The following is a 13,098-nucleotide window of genomic DNA, read 5'->3' on the forward strand; positions in this document are numbered from 1 at the left end:
AGCATTTAACTGTGTGGGCCTCTGTCACCCCAGAGACTGCTTTCCTCTCCTTGAGACACAGCAGTTGGTTGCAGTGAAAGGACTTGAACATGTTTTTTTCTGGGTAAAAAAACCCATGGTCTAGTGGCAAGAGAAGAAAATAGAAAAGTCATGAAAGTTTCTCTCCAATGGCATCCAGACTGGCTGTCTTTCTGGAAATCCCAGAAGATTCGTCCATTCTCTTGGACTTTGGGGAAGAAATATATAAGACATGGTTAAAGAAGTTGATTTTGGAAAGTGATTCTAGGGCGTTAGCACTGCATGCTTTGCTGCATGAATGTTAAACCTTACAAAAGCACGCAGACTTCACAGCAGGTGCATTTTGTGTAAGTTAGTGTTAAAAGGAGGTTAGGAAATAATTCAGATATGTGAGCTTCCACTCCCTCTGCAGTGGGGTACCAGATTTATGAAATGTTTCATGCATGACCTCTCACGATGGGTCTGTTGCTGTATGTACCTTCTTGCTGGCCAAATTGTTTTAAAAAAGGAGCGAAGATGCTTGGCCTTTTTTTTTTTTTTTGTCATGGAGGTACTATTAATTATGGTGTTAGGAAGTAGGGTGTTATAGGAAGAATGTATGAGATCACCACATTGACGTCAACAATATCTAAAAGAAGGAAAAACCGAGACTAGTTCAGGGCTGTAGCAGAGCTCAGAGACAAGTTTATCCAAGCATGAAAGGGGGCATTTCACATTTTGCATTCAAGGTAGGATATGAAACTAATAACTGGCTAAATCCAAAACCAAGAGGAGATTTAGGCATTGTGAATAAAGTGAGCATCTTTGCATCTGTCTGATACTTAAAGCCTTTTGGAATGTGTTTGTGTATTTTACATTAAAAAGTCAATGAATAAAACCCATAAAGCTCAGGACCTCTCTCTTTCAAGAGATCTCACTGAGATACAGTTATGCTCCTCCAGCTTGCTACCACTCCCCAGCCTTGTGAGCTTCCTCTTGGCCTGACAGTGGCTAATCTTGACCAGGAGACACCTCACCTTATTACTTTTCCTGCCATGGACCACCTTCTGAGGATGTGGCAGGTGACACCCTGTTCCCCTCAGCCTCAAGAGACCTGAACACACACAGGTCTTTGCCTCCTAAGTAAGTAAGTGCTTTAACCACAAGCATTCCACAAAAACAGGAGCGACAACACCTCCTCATCCAGGAGCAACAGCAGGTATGGCCTGTGAGAAAAGAACGAGATGGCTGTCTGTGCTTGAATGGGTAACTCAGGTGCCTAAGTTTTGGAAGTGGCTTCAAAGTGCAGTGTCTTCTTTCACCCTGGCATACTATTCAGGATGATCCACAGGAAAACATCTCAGTCCCTGAGAGTGACAGGGTTTCAGATGAATCCTGCTCTTCAGCCTTTCCCTCCTGGCTGTCTTATGGGCTCTGGTGTTATGTGTCCAGTCTTCCTGCCTCTAAACTCCCTGTTTGCGGCACTGGGAAAATAAGTGGCTCAGTCAAGGCTGTGAATTCCACTCTCATATCCAGGACCTTTGAAATTAGAGGGTAACAGTGCGTGGTATCATCATGCCTATATCACTTTAGTTCTTAGAAGTGGAAAAATAGCCTCTGGAAACAAAGGTTATCGTAATACAGGTGTGGGAGTGGTAACATTTTTTCCCTGCTGACCAGCGTATCTCAAACTGTCAGTTCAATGAACTCAAAAATAATGCAAACATTTGGGCACAGTGATAAAGGGAAGCCACTGTAAACACACCATACCCAAGAAACAATCATGAGCCCCCATATCCAGACTAGCTACTCCCAAGCATCAATTTCTCACCAGAATTAGAAAGGAAAGAAATTCAAAGGAATAAATGCACCCCTTGCCTTTTCGCACCTTCTAGACTGTAAACTTTCTCTGACATAAATTACCTCTTTGATACTTTGGTACAAAGCTAGCAGAGCAGAATGCCTAGAATAGAACTTTAAAATATGTGGTTTTAACTCAGTATAAATGTTTACTACTTCTGAAGATAAATTCTATGTGTGGGAGTCACCATTTACAGACTGGACCTCAAACACTTTATCAGCTAGTATCACTAGACAAACTGAAGTCTTTTCCTGCAGGGTTCCATTTTTCACCCCCCTTTTCTAGTTTCCTCCTCCCTTGAAATGCTTCATTTTGCACGTTTCTCTTTGTCGAGCATTTTAAAAATGCTTCTGGCAGAAACGTTTTACAAGAGGGGAGGATACCCCAGGCTTCTGCCCGGAAACTAGGAGACTCTGCGTGTGGGGAGGCTGACGCCAGCTCTCCAAACCTTGTAGCTCTGCATAAAAGTAGTCTTTTTTTACTTTGAGTAAACAATGGAAATCCATTATTTACAGACTATATTGTAAACATCTGTGGCGAAATGTCTTCTTATTGTATGCCTGCAATGACAAGGGCAAACCCAGCACAGGAAGAAGGAAGGACCAACCCACTTAACAGAATGAGCCTTACTTGAATTCATTTTAAAGCCACCAACAAACAACTGATGGTTTAGCTGATGCAGGACATAAATGAAAAAGAAGTATTCAGGATACCTGCATGACATTCTGGCTCGATCAAAATGAGCAGGAGGTTTGACATTGGCATTATGGAGTCAAGGCTGAGTTTCTAATCTTTTTTTCCTAAAAAAAAAAACAACCAAAATTGCTCAGCTTAGATTGTAAAAAGAGTGTTAAAACTATAGTTTTCTGATCGATTGAGGTACTAGACACACATTTTTGAGAAACTTCCTGGATACATAACTATAGAAAAAGCAAAAATATTGTGCTAACTCTAAAAAAGGAAATCCTACGATAATTTTATGGACCTTGGCAAGGGACATTTCCACATTGCTACTGGCTGGCTGAGCTCTTGGCTTTAGGTCGTCAGTTGTTTCAACTAGTCATTAGTGCTTTTCACTTCAATTGTTGTCATGGCCTTGTAACTCCACTTAGATAGGGGAGACTGTCCACCATTCTCTGCCGTGTTGCACTGAAGGATCTTCCCCAGTAAATCCCCGCAGCCTCTGGGATATGTAGCTCATCGCAGCTCTGAGCCTTCAAAGAACATTGGGGCAAAAGTTTGCTGACATTTTTTGACAGAAACAGATACATACCTGTGTCATCAAACCTTTTTCCTATTTTATATTATCTGTTGTCGCAAATCCCTGTGTGGACAAAGATATAGTGTGCATCCCCTCTGCCATAACCTTCTCTTTTCTGCTTACACTGGTGCTCCCACTCCCTTAAGGCTGGTCTCAACTGCCAGACACTTTTCATGGGCTTTAGACAATGCAGACCTTGGTGTAACTGGAGTGGCTGATTACTGTTCCCAGCACAAGATGGAAAAACCTGAATATGCCTCTGCAGAATTCAGTCCCAACTAATGCTTTTTTATGATAGTTGAAACTACTGAAGAAAGCTTACCTTTCCTAATGTTCAAGATGATAAACTATTCACAAAATCTAGAATAAATGCTGTTTCTTACATACTAATGTCTCACATGTCAGTAGGAAGCTTGTGGGAGGTTAGCCTTCAGGAACAGTATATTGCAAACTACTCAACTTTGCTTCAGTCAGAAAAAAATGTTAGTTATACCCTCTATATCAGATAGCAGGTATCAGATGATGCATGATCACTGGCTAAAGCTATTGCTATAAACAATTGTACTTGAAAAAACTAAGCCAAGAGTTTTCCTTGTTCTCCTTGTCTAAAATGCAACTCAGGGAAGCACTCAGATCTTGAAATACACAGAAACATTCTTTTATAGTCAAGTCTTTCTGTCATTGCTACTAATAAAATAGTACTTCTGATGATCATTTCTGCACTTAAGCAAATAACATCTCTTCTGTAAAAATTTTCTTTGAAAACACATTGATGAAAAGTGTGACTTTTTCTTTCCTGTACAAAACCTATCACTAGACACTTTCCATTTTTCATCCAAATGAGATGAAAATTGATTCAAGTTGAACATTTTTGTCTCGGGGGTGGTCATTTTTGGTGTCCCTAATATCACTCTACTGCTTTCCTATCTTGCTTTTCCATGAGACAGCAGGGGGTCAAATTAAAGGGCAAAGAGCTGAAAAGCCTCCATGTTACTTTCATTTTGATCAATGCATAATTGAATTGAAATTAAATTTTTCATTTAAAGCTCACCAGTTAGAAACTTGTAAACATCAGTGAATACATTTGAACAAGCTAAAAATTAGGTTTACATATAATTTTTTTTTTTTTTTATTGACATCTTTCAGCCAGCAGGGAGTATTTTCTGTGACATCAACCAGGATGTCACAAAACCCCCTCGACTTCAGCAGAAAAAATGATGAGGTTAAAGAACTTGAATTTTACTACCCACAGTGAGCCATACTGTGCCTTATGCAGAATTCCTCTGTACAGCACTCCAAAGCCAGGAATAACACAGGAGCCTGTGAGATTTATTTGCCCAACTTCTACTGATTTTCTTTTTCCTTTCTTGCTGATTTTTTAAGGTAAAGATCTAAGGCAAAGATATTTAGTAGAGTGGCTTGATTTACTAAGCACAGATTATTACAACTATATATGGCACAAGTGAACACACTTGCTCTATTCATCTTTGGAATCATTCTCTCACACCAGGAGTGGATCTTGCCTGGAGCTGTTAGCCAAGAACAATCTCTCCAGCAAAAGGGAGTTTCTAGTGACTAACTGACAAAACAATTATTCTAATTGTACAAGCTAAAAACTGGTCAAGACATGGACTCACAGAAGCTGGAGATGGTTTGGTCATTTAGTCCCTTCCCGTAACAATGCAAGATTGTTTCCTACACAGCATTTCATGCAATGCAGATTTTATGCAATCTAGGCTGATTTTGAAAAACCTAACTTCACAGTTCCCTTTTAAAGTGTAAATCATGGCTTTCAATGCACCCCAATGATTCTGTCTCCTCTCACCTGACAGACCTCATGGACCTTCTGGGACAACATCATTCAAACTCACCACGTTCCTGCTAGCCAGGCTGTATGTATTTAGCATTTCCAAGCAGACCCAAAAACAGTGTCATCAAACATGAAGGAAAAGAGGAGAGGAAAAGAAAAATTAGTTAAAGAATGCAAGCTTATATCCATATTCTTCAATAGATTAAAATGTTGCCTCTGTGGCCTAGGGTAGCATTTGCTCATCTTTTAGCCCAGTTCTGGTTATAATCAGAGAGATGTTGACTGACCTAAAGCTGTGTAAGTAGCAGCAGAAAAGGCCCAACAGGTGACCGTGGCAATGTCAGCTACTGCTTTCATTTGCAGAGCTCACAGCCAGTGACCCTTGCTCTGTGCCTAATCCCAAAGGTCCAATTTCCCCAAGCATTTATTTTTAAAATATTGACTTAAAGGGAAGGGACAAAAAAACTGGAATGTGTCCTGAACACCCATAGGAAAGGAAATGTTTTAGAGACTGCTGTGGCTGCCAGCAAATCTGCAACACTGGACTTGAAAAGCCCAGTCCTGGTCTCTGACTACAAGCAAAAAGATAACATGCTTTGGCATACACAGCGACACTGCCATCCAAAATGGTCCGAGTGTAATGGTGGCCGAGTGTGAAGCAACATGTGATGAGAGTTTAACATCATGGCTTTCCCAGGGCCGAAGGGTAGGACTTCACCTTTGAAGGTGAAGCCATCCCACACTTGGATCCTCCAAGTAGTGGACTGGCAGCTAGGGTGGTGGACTACCCAGCGAAGAGCAGCTCTGTGCCTCTCACTGTCAGCAGTTTGGCTTTGCTGGAAATTGCCATCCTGAACTGTCCTCCACCCCTACATACACAAAAATAGACACATGATTTTCCTGTACACACTGTTTGTCATGTCCTATAAGATCCCTTAGAAGAAATAATGGGGGGGGGGGGGGGGGGGGGGAGGGTACATTTTCCAGCAGAATAAATGTAAAACAGAAAATTCAGTGGGTGACATTTTTTCCTTGTTTTTTTCCTTGGAGTAGTTCTTAAAAGTACAGAAAAAAGCCAAATAAAGTTCATGTTAATGATGGAAAGCTTTAGGTTCCTGTGGCAACTCATATTTAATTGCCTTAATGAAAAGAGAGCAAGAAAAGTTATAACTTCTTCCAGAAATATAGTGATTTTTTTCACTGTTATAGCAGGAATCACTTCTATGATAATTGCACATAAATTATGCAAACCTCCTTCAAATATTAATATTAACATATAATATAATGATCTTTATGTGAAAACTGAGGAAGGTGATGTTCTTTTGACAGTCTATAAATGTGGACTTCTCACTTTAAAACAAAAACCACTAATGATGATCATTTCAGCCTAGTTTAATCCATTCTATTTTCCCCAGACCAGATCTGGTCTTTTAAGGGAGCCTAGGACTGGCACTTGGCTAGGTCTGGCCTAGCAGTCCTGGAAAGAGAATAAATGTAAAGCCAACTGGTGGGAAGCACTTGGTTAACACCAGGCTTGTTAGGAAATATAAGGGTAACTTCAGGTTTGTAGTGAAAAAAGGAAAGGCTGATTTTGCTATGAGTGTTTTGATATAAACTGGGAAATCCCTCAGAAAAAGCAGGGAGTACAGCCTAGATCACGGGAAGAAGAAAAGAATTGGTTGGACTGAGAGCCACAGAAGAGTTTGTGAAGGAAACAGCATGATTTGTTAAATTGCTGCCACAGCCCAAAAGGAAGGGGGCCAAAGGAAGGTTTATCCTCAGAGTGGGTGGACAACCTGTTAAAAAGGAGAGTGTTTCATTGGGTCTGGGTGTATGGGCAGAGGAAGCTGGAAGTCAGAGAGCAAAAAATGAAGACTTTGAGGAAGGAGAAGAAACTGGAGTTTATCTGGATTCATATAAAACTAATTGGTGGCATGTACTCCTCTGGCAACCATAAGTCTAGGCTGCACTCTGGCTTAGAAATGCTAGTGGCTAGCAGATGGGAAACTGAGGCAGCAAGGGAGCAAAAGAGAGGACTGTTGAAGTTGCTGCTGTGGCGTGTAGCTCTGCTTCTGTTGTTACAAATGTTTTAATTTTATTTGTGAAGATTTCAAGCTTACTGTCACTGAGGTCAAGGAAACTTTGACACAGACTTCATCTGGCAGATGCACTGTAGAATTAAACAAGACGAAGTCATGTTCTCTTGGAGCTGAAAACTTGGATGAGAAGTTCGTATTTACTGCTGAAAGCCAGTTTATCCAAACCAAAAATCAGTCTGAGTGTGAGAACTAACGAGGGAGATTTAAGAAGTCTATATCCTGAAAAGATGGAGACCAATGGAATTGGTGTCCTGCCTCATCTTTTGCAAAGCTTTCAGCCTAGATCTGATGGAAAATGCCATTCCTCTGCTTTTCATTACTGCCTAAGGACAGACATTTTTCAGGCCCCTTTTCTGCAGCTGACTCACATCCTAGCTGCTTGGTTTTGATCCTTAATGTCAGATTCAAAATAACGTCATTAATAACATTAACTGATTGTCCTATGGAAGTAAATTTCAATCCAGTAGAGGCAACTTTGGGAGGCATATGGCAAAAAGCCTGCAGCAAACGTATCTACCGCTGACAAAACCCTCTCTCTCTCAATGCTTTAACTTTGCCAATGCCTTTGTTTTTATCCAGTGCTTGAGCATTTCACTTGCATTACATGTCTTTAGGGAAGGGTAGGCTTCTGTAATATTTTCTCTGAAATTAAATCCCACTGCTTTCATTCTGGAAGTGAAAATCCCTCCTAGAAATTCTTTCCAGCCTCTCAGTGCCCTTTATAGGTACCCTGTGGCTGCAACCCCTTCATAACACAGACCCCATGCATTTCGACTCAGCTGTCCAAACACGTGGATGACCTGGACAGTTACAATCACTCAATGCTTTTATCTGTCCCGCTTTAGCTTTTTGGAAACAACTCTTCATTTCCTCCATGTTTGTATCAGAGTAAGTTCAAATCAGCAGCTCTTCATCACAATATAGCGTCACTAGGAAAGACATTAATAATTGTTAAAATTAAGGGAATGAAGCAAGCAAGCAAGCATGTGTTGACAGGTGCATACAATCCGAAAGTTTAGTGTTACTGTGCTGGAACATAGCTGCCTGAAAGAGGGAGGAAAGAGCAGGTACTTTTTTCTTTAAGTTGTAGTATTAGAATATCCCAAGGGACGGACATAGTCTCTTTAGAGCAGTTATATTTTGGGGGGGATTTTGAGCCCATCTGCAAATGATTCAGAATGTGTTTCAAAATTTGAAATCTATAAAGATTTCTTCATCTTTGACTGCAAAATATAAAGAATTTTTCAAATATAGTCTAATAAAAAATGTGTCACCATGCAATAGATTTACACACAGACTGATCAGCTATTTCACTTACTATTCCTTTACAAAGGCAGAAGGGGGTGAAATGAGAAATATTAGTCAGATTAACAGGACAGTTGAAACTGAACTTGCTCAGAAATGAAAGTTCATGCAGGAGAGACAAGAAGGAAAAAAAAAAACCCCAAAGAATTCTTAATGACCTTTTCTAGTCCAAATGCCAACATGGGCAACTAATTCAGATTTCAAAAATAATATAGATCATGCTTTTCACCTGGCTTTGCACCACATATCTTCACTGTGTTGTTAGTATATCATCTGCTGCCTGGAACTTCATGAACTGGAGAGACATCCTATCATAATATAACTCTGCTGTGAACTGTTTAATTGCAGTCACATTTCTCCCCACATTTGGTTGCTTTTCGGTGGTTGGTAAAAGCAAATCCTGCACACAGAGGTTAAAACTACACAATGTCTTCTGTTAAAAAGCACTACATAAAGCCAAGCCATTCATAATATCTGTGTTATTAGAAGCGTGATGTCACTTTTTCCAGTCAGATGGTGCCTGATCTAACGTCCATCCAAGCTGATGGAAAGATTCCCATTGATTTAGTGGATATTGGATCTGCCCCAAACTCACAACTAAAGGAAGCAAAGAAAGGAGACTGCAGGCAAATTCTTAGTGTGCGGGGTTTATTCTTAGTGCTTCACAGGAGTAGAGGTATTGAGGGCTTCCTAGCGCTGGCATTTTTCCTCAGCCATGAAGGATCCAACATATGAGGAACTGAAGGAGCTGGGTGTATAATCCAGCGCTACCTTGTCTGCCAGGTGGATATAACCATTAGGTAGGGACATGGGCTGTACCTCAGGCCCTGAGATACTGGACTCCTGGCTCTTTCATGGCATAGCTTCAGAAGGAAGGTGGGGAGATGTAATCTGCTGAACTGTATGAAATCTTGCAGCTAGGGTACCTCCTTGGGATGCAGGAAAGGGAGTTTCAACTGTAGAGCCCAAGGCCTTGTGTTTTCTTGGGAAGACAGCAGATGCATAAAACAGATACCATGACTAATTTTGGAGGGCAGGAAGAGGGAGTCTTTGGACACAGTTCACAAGCCATCTCCCAGATCAGGCTTTGGAATATGTGTAAAAGCCTGAAGACCTGTTCCAGGGGATGTATCAGGCTAGGGAGGCAACTAATAAAAACAGGCACCTACAAAGTAAGGGGGACTGCCCAGTACCTAGCTACATGTTAGGTTTGTAAATCTGGGGCTTGGCAGATGGGCTTTCATCCTGGACATGGCCTTCTTCTAAACTCAATGTTCTCATAAGAGTTGTCCAAACTCAGTGGACCGCCCTGGTGGCTTGGCATTCCTGGTCAAACCTTTGAATCTTTCTCAAAAGACAAACTGTAGACAGGTCTTACCCAATGTGGATTTATTGTCTCAAGCACATCTCCAACCCCCCAAAGCAGCAAGTTTATCTTGTGTGATCTGTCAGACTCTTCATTAGACAGTTTCCCTCTTCAGAGCTCACGGGTGCCTTTATATGAGATAGGGTATCTTGCTGTGCTGGTTTTGGCTGGGATTTTCTTCACAGTAGCTGGTATTGGGCTATGTTTTGGATTTCTGCTGGAAACAGTGTTGATAATGCCAAGATGTTTTCGTTACTGCTGAGCAGTGCTTAACACAGAGCCAAGGCCTTTTCTGCTTCTCACCCCACCCCACCAGCGAGGAGGCTGGGGCTGCACAAGAAGTTGGGAGGGGACAGAGGTGGGACAGCTGACCCCAACTGACCAAAGGGATATTCCATGCCATATGAGGTCATGCTCAGCATATACAGCTGGGGGAATAAGAGGGAAGGGGGGACGTTCGGAGTGATGGTGTTTTTCTTTCCAAGTCACCGTTATGTGTGATGGAGCCCTGCTTTCCTGGAGATGGCTGAACACCTGCCTGCCCATGGGAAGTGCTCAATGAATCCCTTGTTTTGCTTTGCTTGCACATGCAGCTTTTGCTTTACCTATTAAACTGTCTTTATCTCAACCCACAAGTTTTCTCACTTTTACTCTTCTGATTCTCTCCCCCATCCCACCGGGGGGGAGTGAGTGAGCGGCTGCATGGGGCTTAGTTGCCAGCTGGGGTCAAATCATGACACTTGCACTAACAGGAGGTCTCGGCCAAGCATTGTGTTAATCATTTATATAGATTCCTCATTCACAAATGTTATTTCCATCTGCCTATGGAAACGCTCTGTGCCTGTTTCCTAAGGCTGTGTTTTCAGCATCACTCTTGCAGTCACGAACTTTCTCAAGATCTTTACTTTGTGAATACATTGCTCAGAGGTTGCTCCAGCCAGGAAAATGATGGGGGGTGGGGGGAAGACATCTTTTTTTCTCTTATCAAAATAGCCAAAATGGTATTTACTGCTGATTGTGATTCTACTAATGAGAATAATGAAAAGAGTTGCAAAAGAGCTACATTGGCATAGCAAGGCTGGCTACAGATGTAGATGTCCCTCACTTCATCTGATGCATAACTGGCTGAGAAAACTCCTAACTAAAGTCTCTTTATTCTTGTGCAAGCTGCTGTGAAGATTGCCCAACCTGTGACTGAAGATACAATCTGAGCACAGTGATGCTGCATTCCCAGGAACAATGACAAAGTCTTAAGATGACAAATTTGCATACTTGTACCTGAAGGCAGAATCTGGCTTTCAGTATCTTGACCACAGGTGACATATTAAAGGGAAAGCATCAACATAACCTCAGTTGCCCATTGTCACTTTGTGAGCCTGGCAAGCAGGAGCCTCACCCTTTCACCTGTCACCGAAAGTGATTTGATATGGAAATAAGGCTGGAATTCCACAATGCCATTGTCACAGTTATTCACATTGACTTCAGTGGCTATTACCATAATAAACATAACTCAAACACCAAATGCCTGGTCCTGATAGATTGCTTCATTAACTAATATCTGCAGGCCATTACCAGCTTGACCCTGTACAGTGTGTGCTCTGTCCCCTTGAAAGTAACTCTCAAGCAAATACCTGGTTACTAGTGAAGTAACCATCACTACTATTTTTAAAACTTTCCTCAGAAGTTCAGAAAGTTTCTTGCAATGCACTTTTTAAAATTTGTTAAGAAAAATCCTTCCGTTTCAATAGTAAGTGTTCAGAGTCAGATGATCCCCTCTCATACTGCCCTGGGGATGACAGATCTGTACTGTATAATAGACTTTAGGATCATCTGAAGACCCTTTTATACCAGTGGACCAACACAAAGTTTGTTTGGTGGAAGTATAAACCATACTCTAAACATTCACAAATATATATATTCCTTTCAAAATACCAATAAGCATTTAATAGGCTTAGAAGTGTTCTTCTAATTGAAAGCAGAGCACTGGTCCCACAGCACCAAAAAGTCCCTCTGTGACTGTAATCACTGTAATAGGGTCTGCAGCTCTTGCAGAGCTGGACAGCTGGAAACCAGCATATTAAGAAAGCAAATCAATCCACAGGTGTTGCCCACATATTCCAAGCTCTCTTGGCTGACATACATGCAGTTCCTCTCCAAGCCTCAGAGAATAAATCAGCACTTACTACCCCAAAGCCAAACCAGGACAAAACACAGGACACGTTGTTCTTCTTTAGAGTTTCCTCAGTTCCCCGTACAGTCCCAGTCTGTCTGTCTCAGCTCTTCCTGTTCCTGAATCATACAGCTCTTCTGAGTCCCAAACAAAGGATGCTCAATGCAAATAAAAAGATAGGCAGATAATGGTATTTCTAAATATTTGGTATGGGTGGGATTTTCCCCACCAGCTGATGTGAGGAAAAAACAGATAAGGCACACTTGCCTAAACCAAATGTCCCTAGCAGCCAACTTGGAAATGCATGCCAGTCACCAGAAAGACTTTGATTTAAATTATCAGAAGACAATAAAAGTAGTCAAAAGGGGCATGAGTAAAGAGAAGCCCCTGCCAATAGTCACTGGTTTTGATGTCAGAGCATGTATCCTGGATCCATTTTCGCTATTGTAACAGCTCTGTGAAAAGCTTTTTAGTGCTTTAAGGATCATTCAAGTGGCATGTGATTGCTAAGAGGACCAGGAAGGAGGGGGCTGAGGGACAGGGAGATGAATGGAAAGAAGAAATGTGTGGAAGGCCCAAATGCCCAAATATCTCAGTATAAACGCAGCTAGCATGAAGGCCTTGACCTTTTGAATTGCCCACAATTGCTAGATGTTAAATCCTTCTGGAAGCAGTGCAGTGCTTGTTTTGTTTTGCATAATTAAAGGAAGTTTGCATTCTAACACCTTCATCTGTGGTGGTGTCACAAACCACTGAAACTCTAGGAGCAAATTATGCAAAATGGAGGTGTGACACAGCTTCCTGATTTGGTCATTTTGTGCTTATAAGCTACAGCAAGTCCCTTAACATTACACATACAGTTAAGTGCCAGGTATGAGGAACCACCTCAGGCTGGAATGTCATCCTCAGTGATAACTTGCTTAATCAGCCAATTGAAGTCATCCCATGTGTTTGACCCCAAACTTCCTCAAGAGTTCCCACCATCGATCGGAAGGAGGTAGTCACAGACACAGGAAGTGATCATTCTACCAAAACAAAACCAGCTTACAATTTGACAGTCTCATAGGTTATTTATGCCGCACAGCACTGAAAAATAATAGCAAAAGCACATTGATGAAGAGATTCAGGCCATAAGTATTTTCAATTATCAATTTAAAATAGACTCATTGTGTCTTCATGCTACTTCATGCTTCATGTTTTCATCCAAATAACTAACTTCCTGAAGTTGA

Source organism: Aquila chrysaetos, chromosome 8, assembly GCF_900496995.4.
Source record: "Aquila chrysaetos chrysaetos chromosome 8, bAquChr1.4, whole genome shotgun sequence".
In the NCBI taxonomy this organism is placed as follows: Eukaryota; Metazoa; Chordata; class Aves; order Accipitriformes; family Accipitridae; genus Aquila; species Aquila chrysaetos.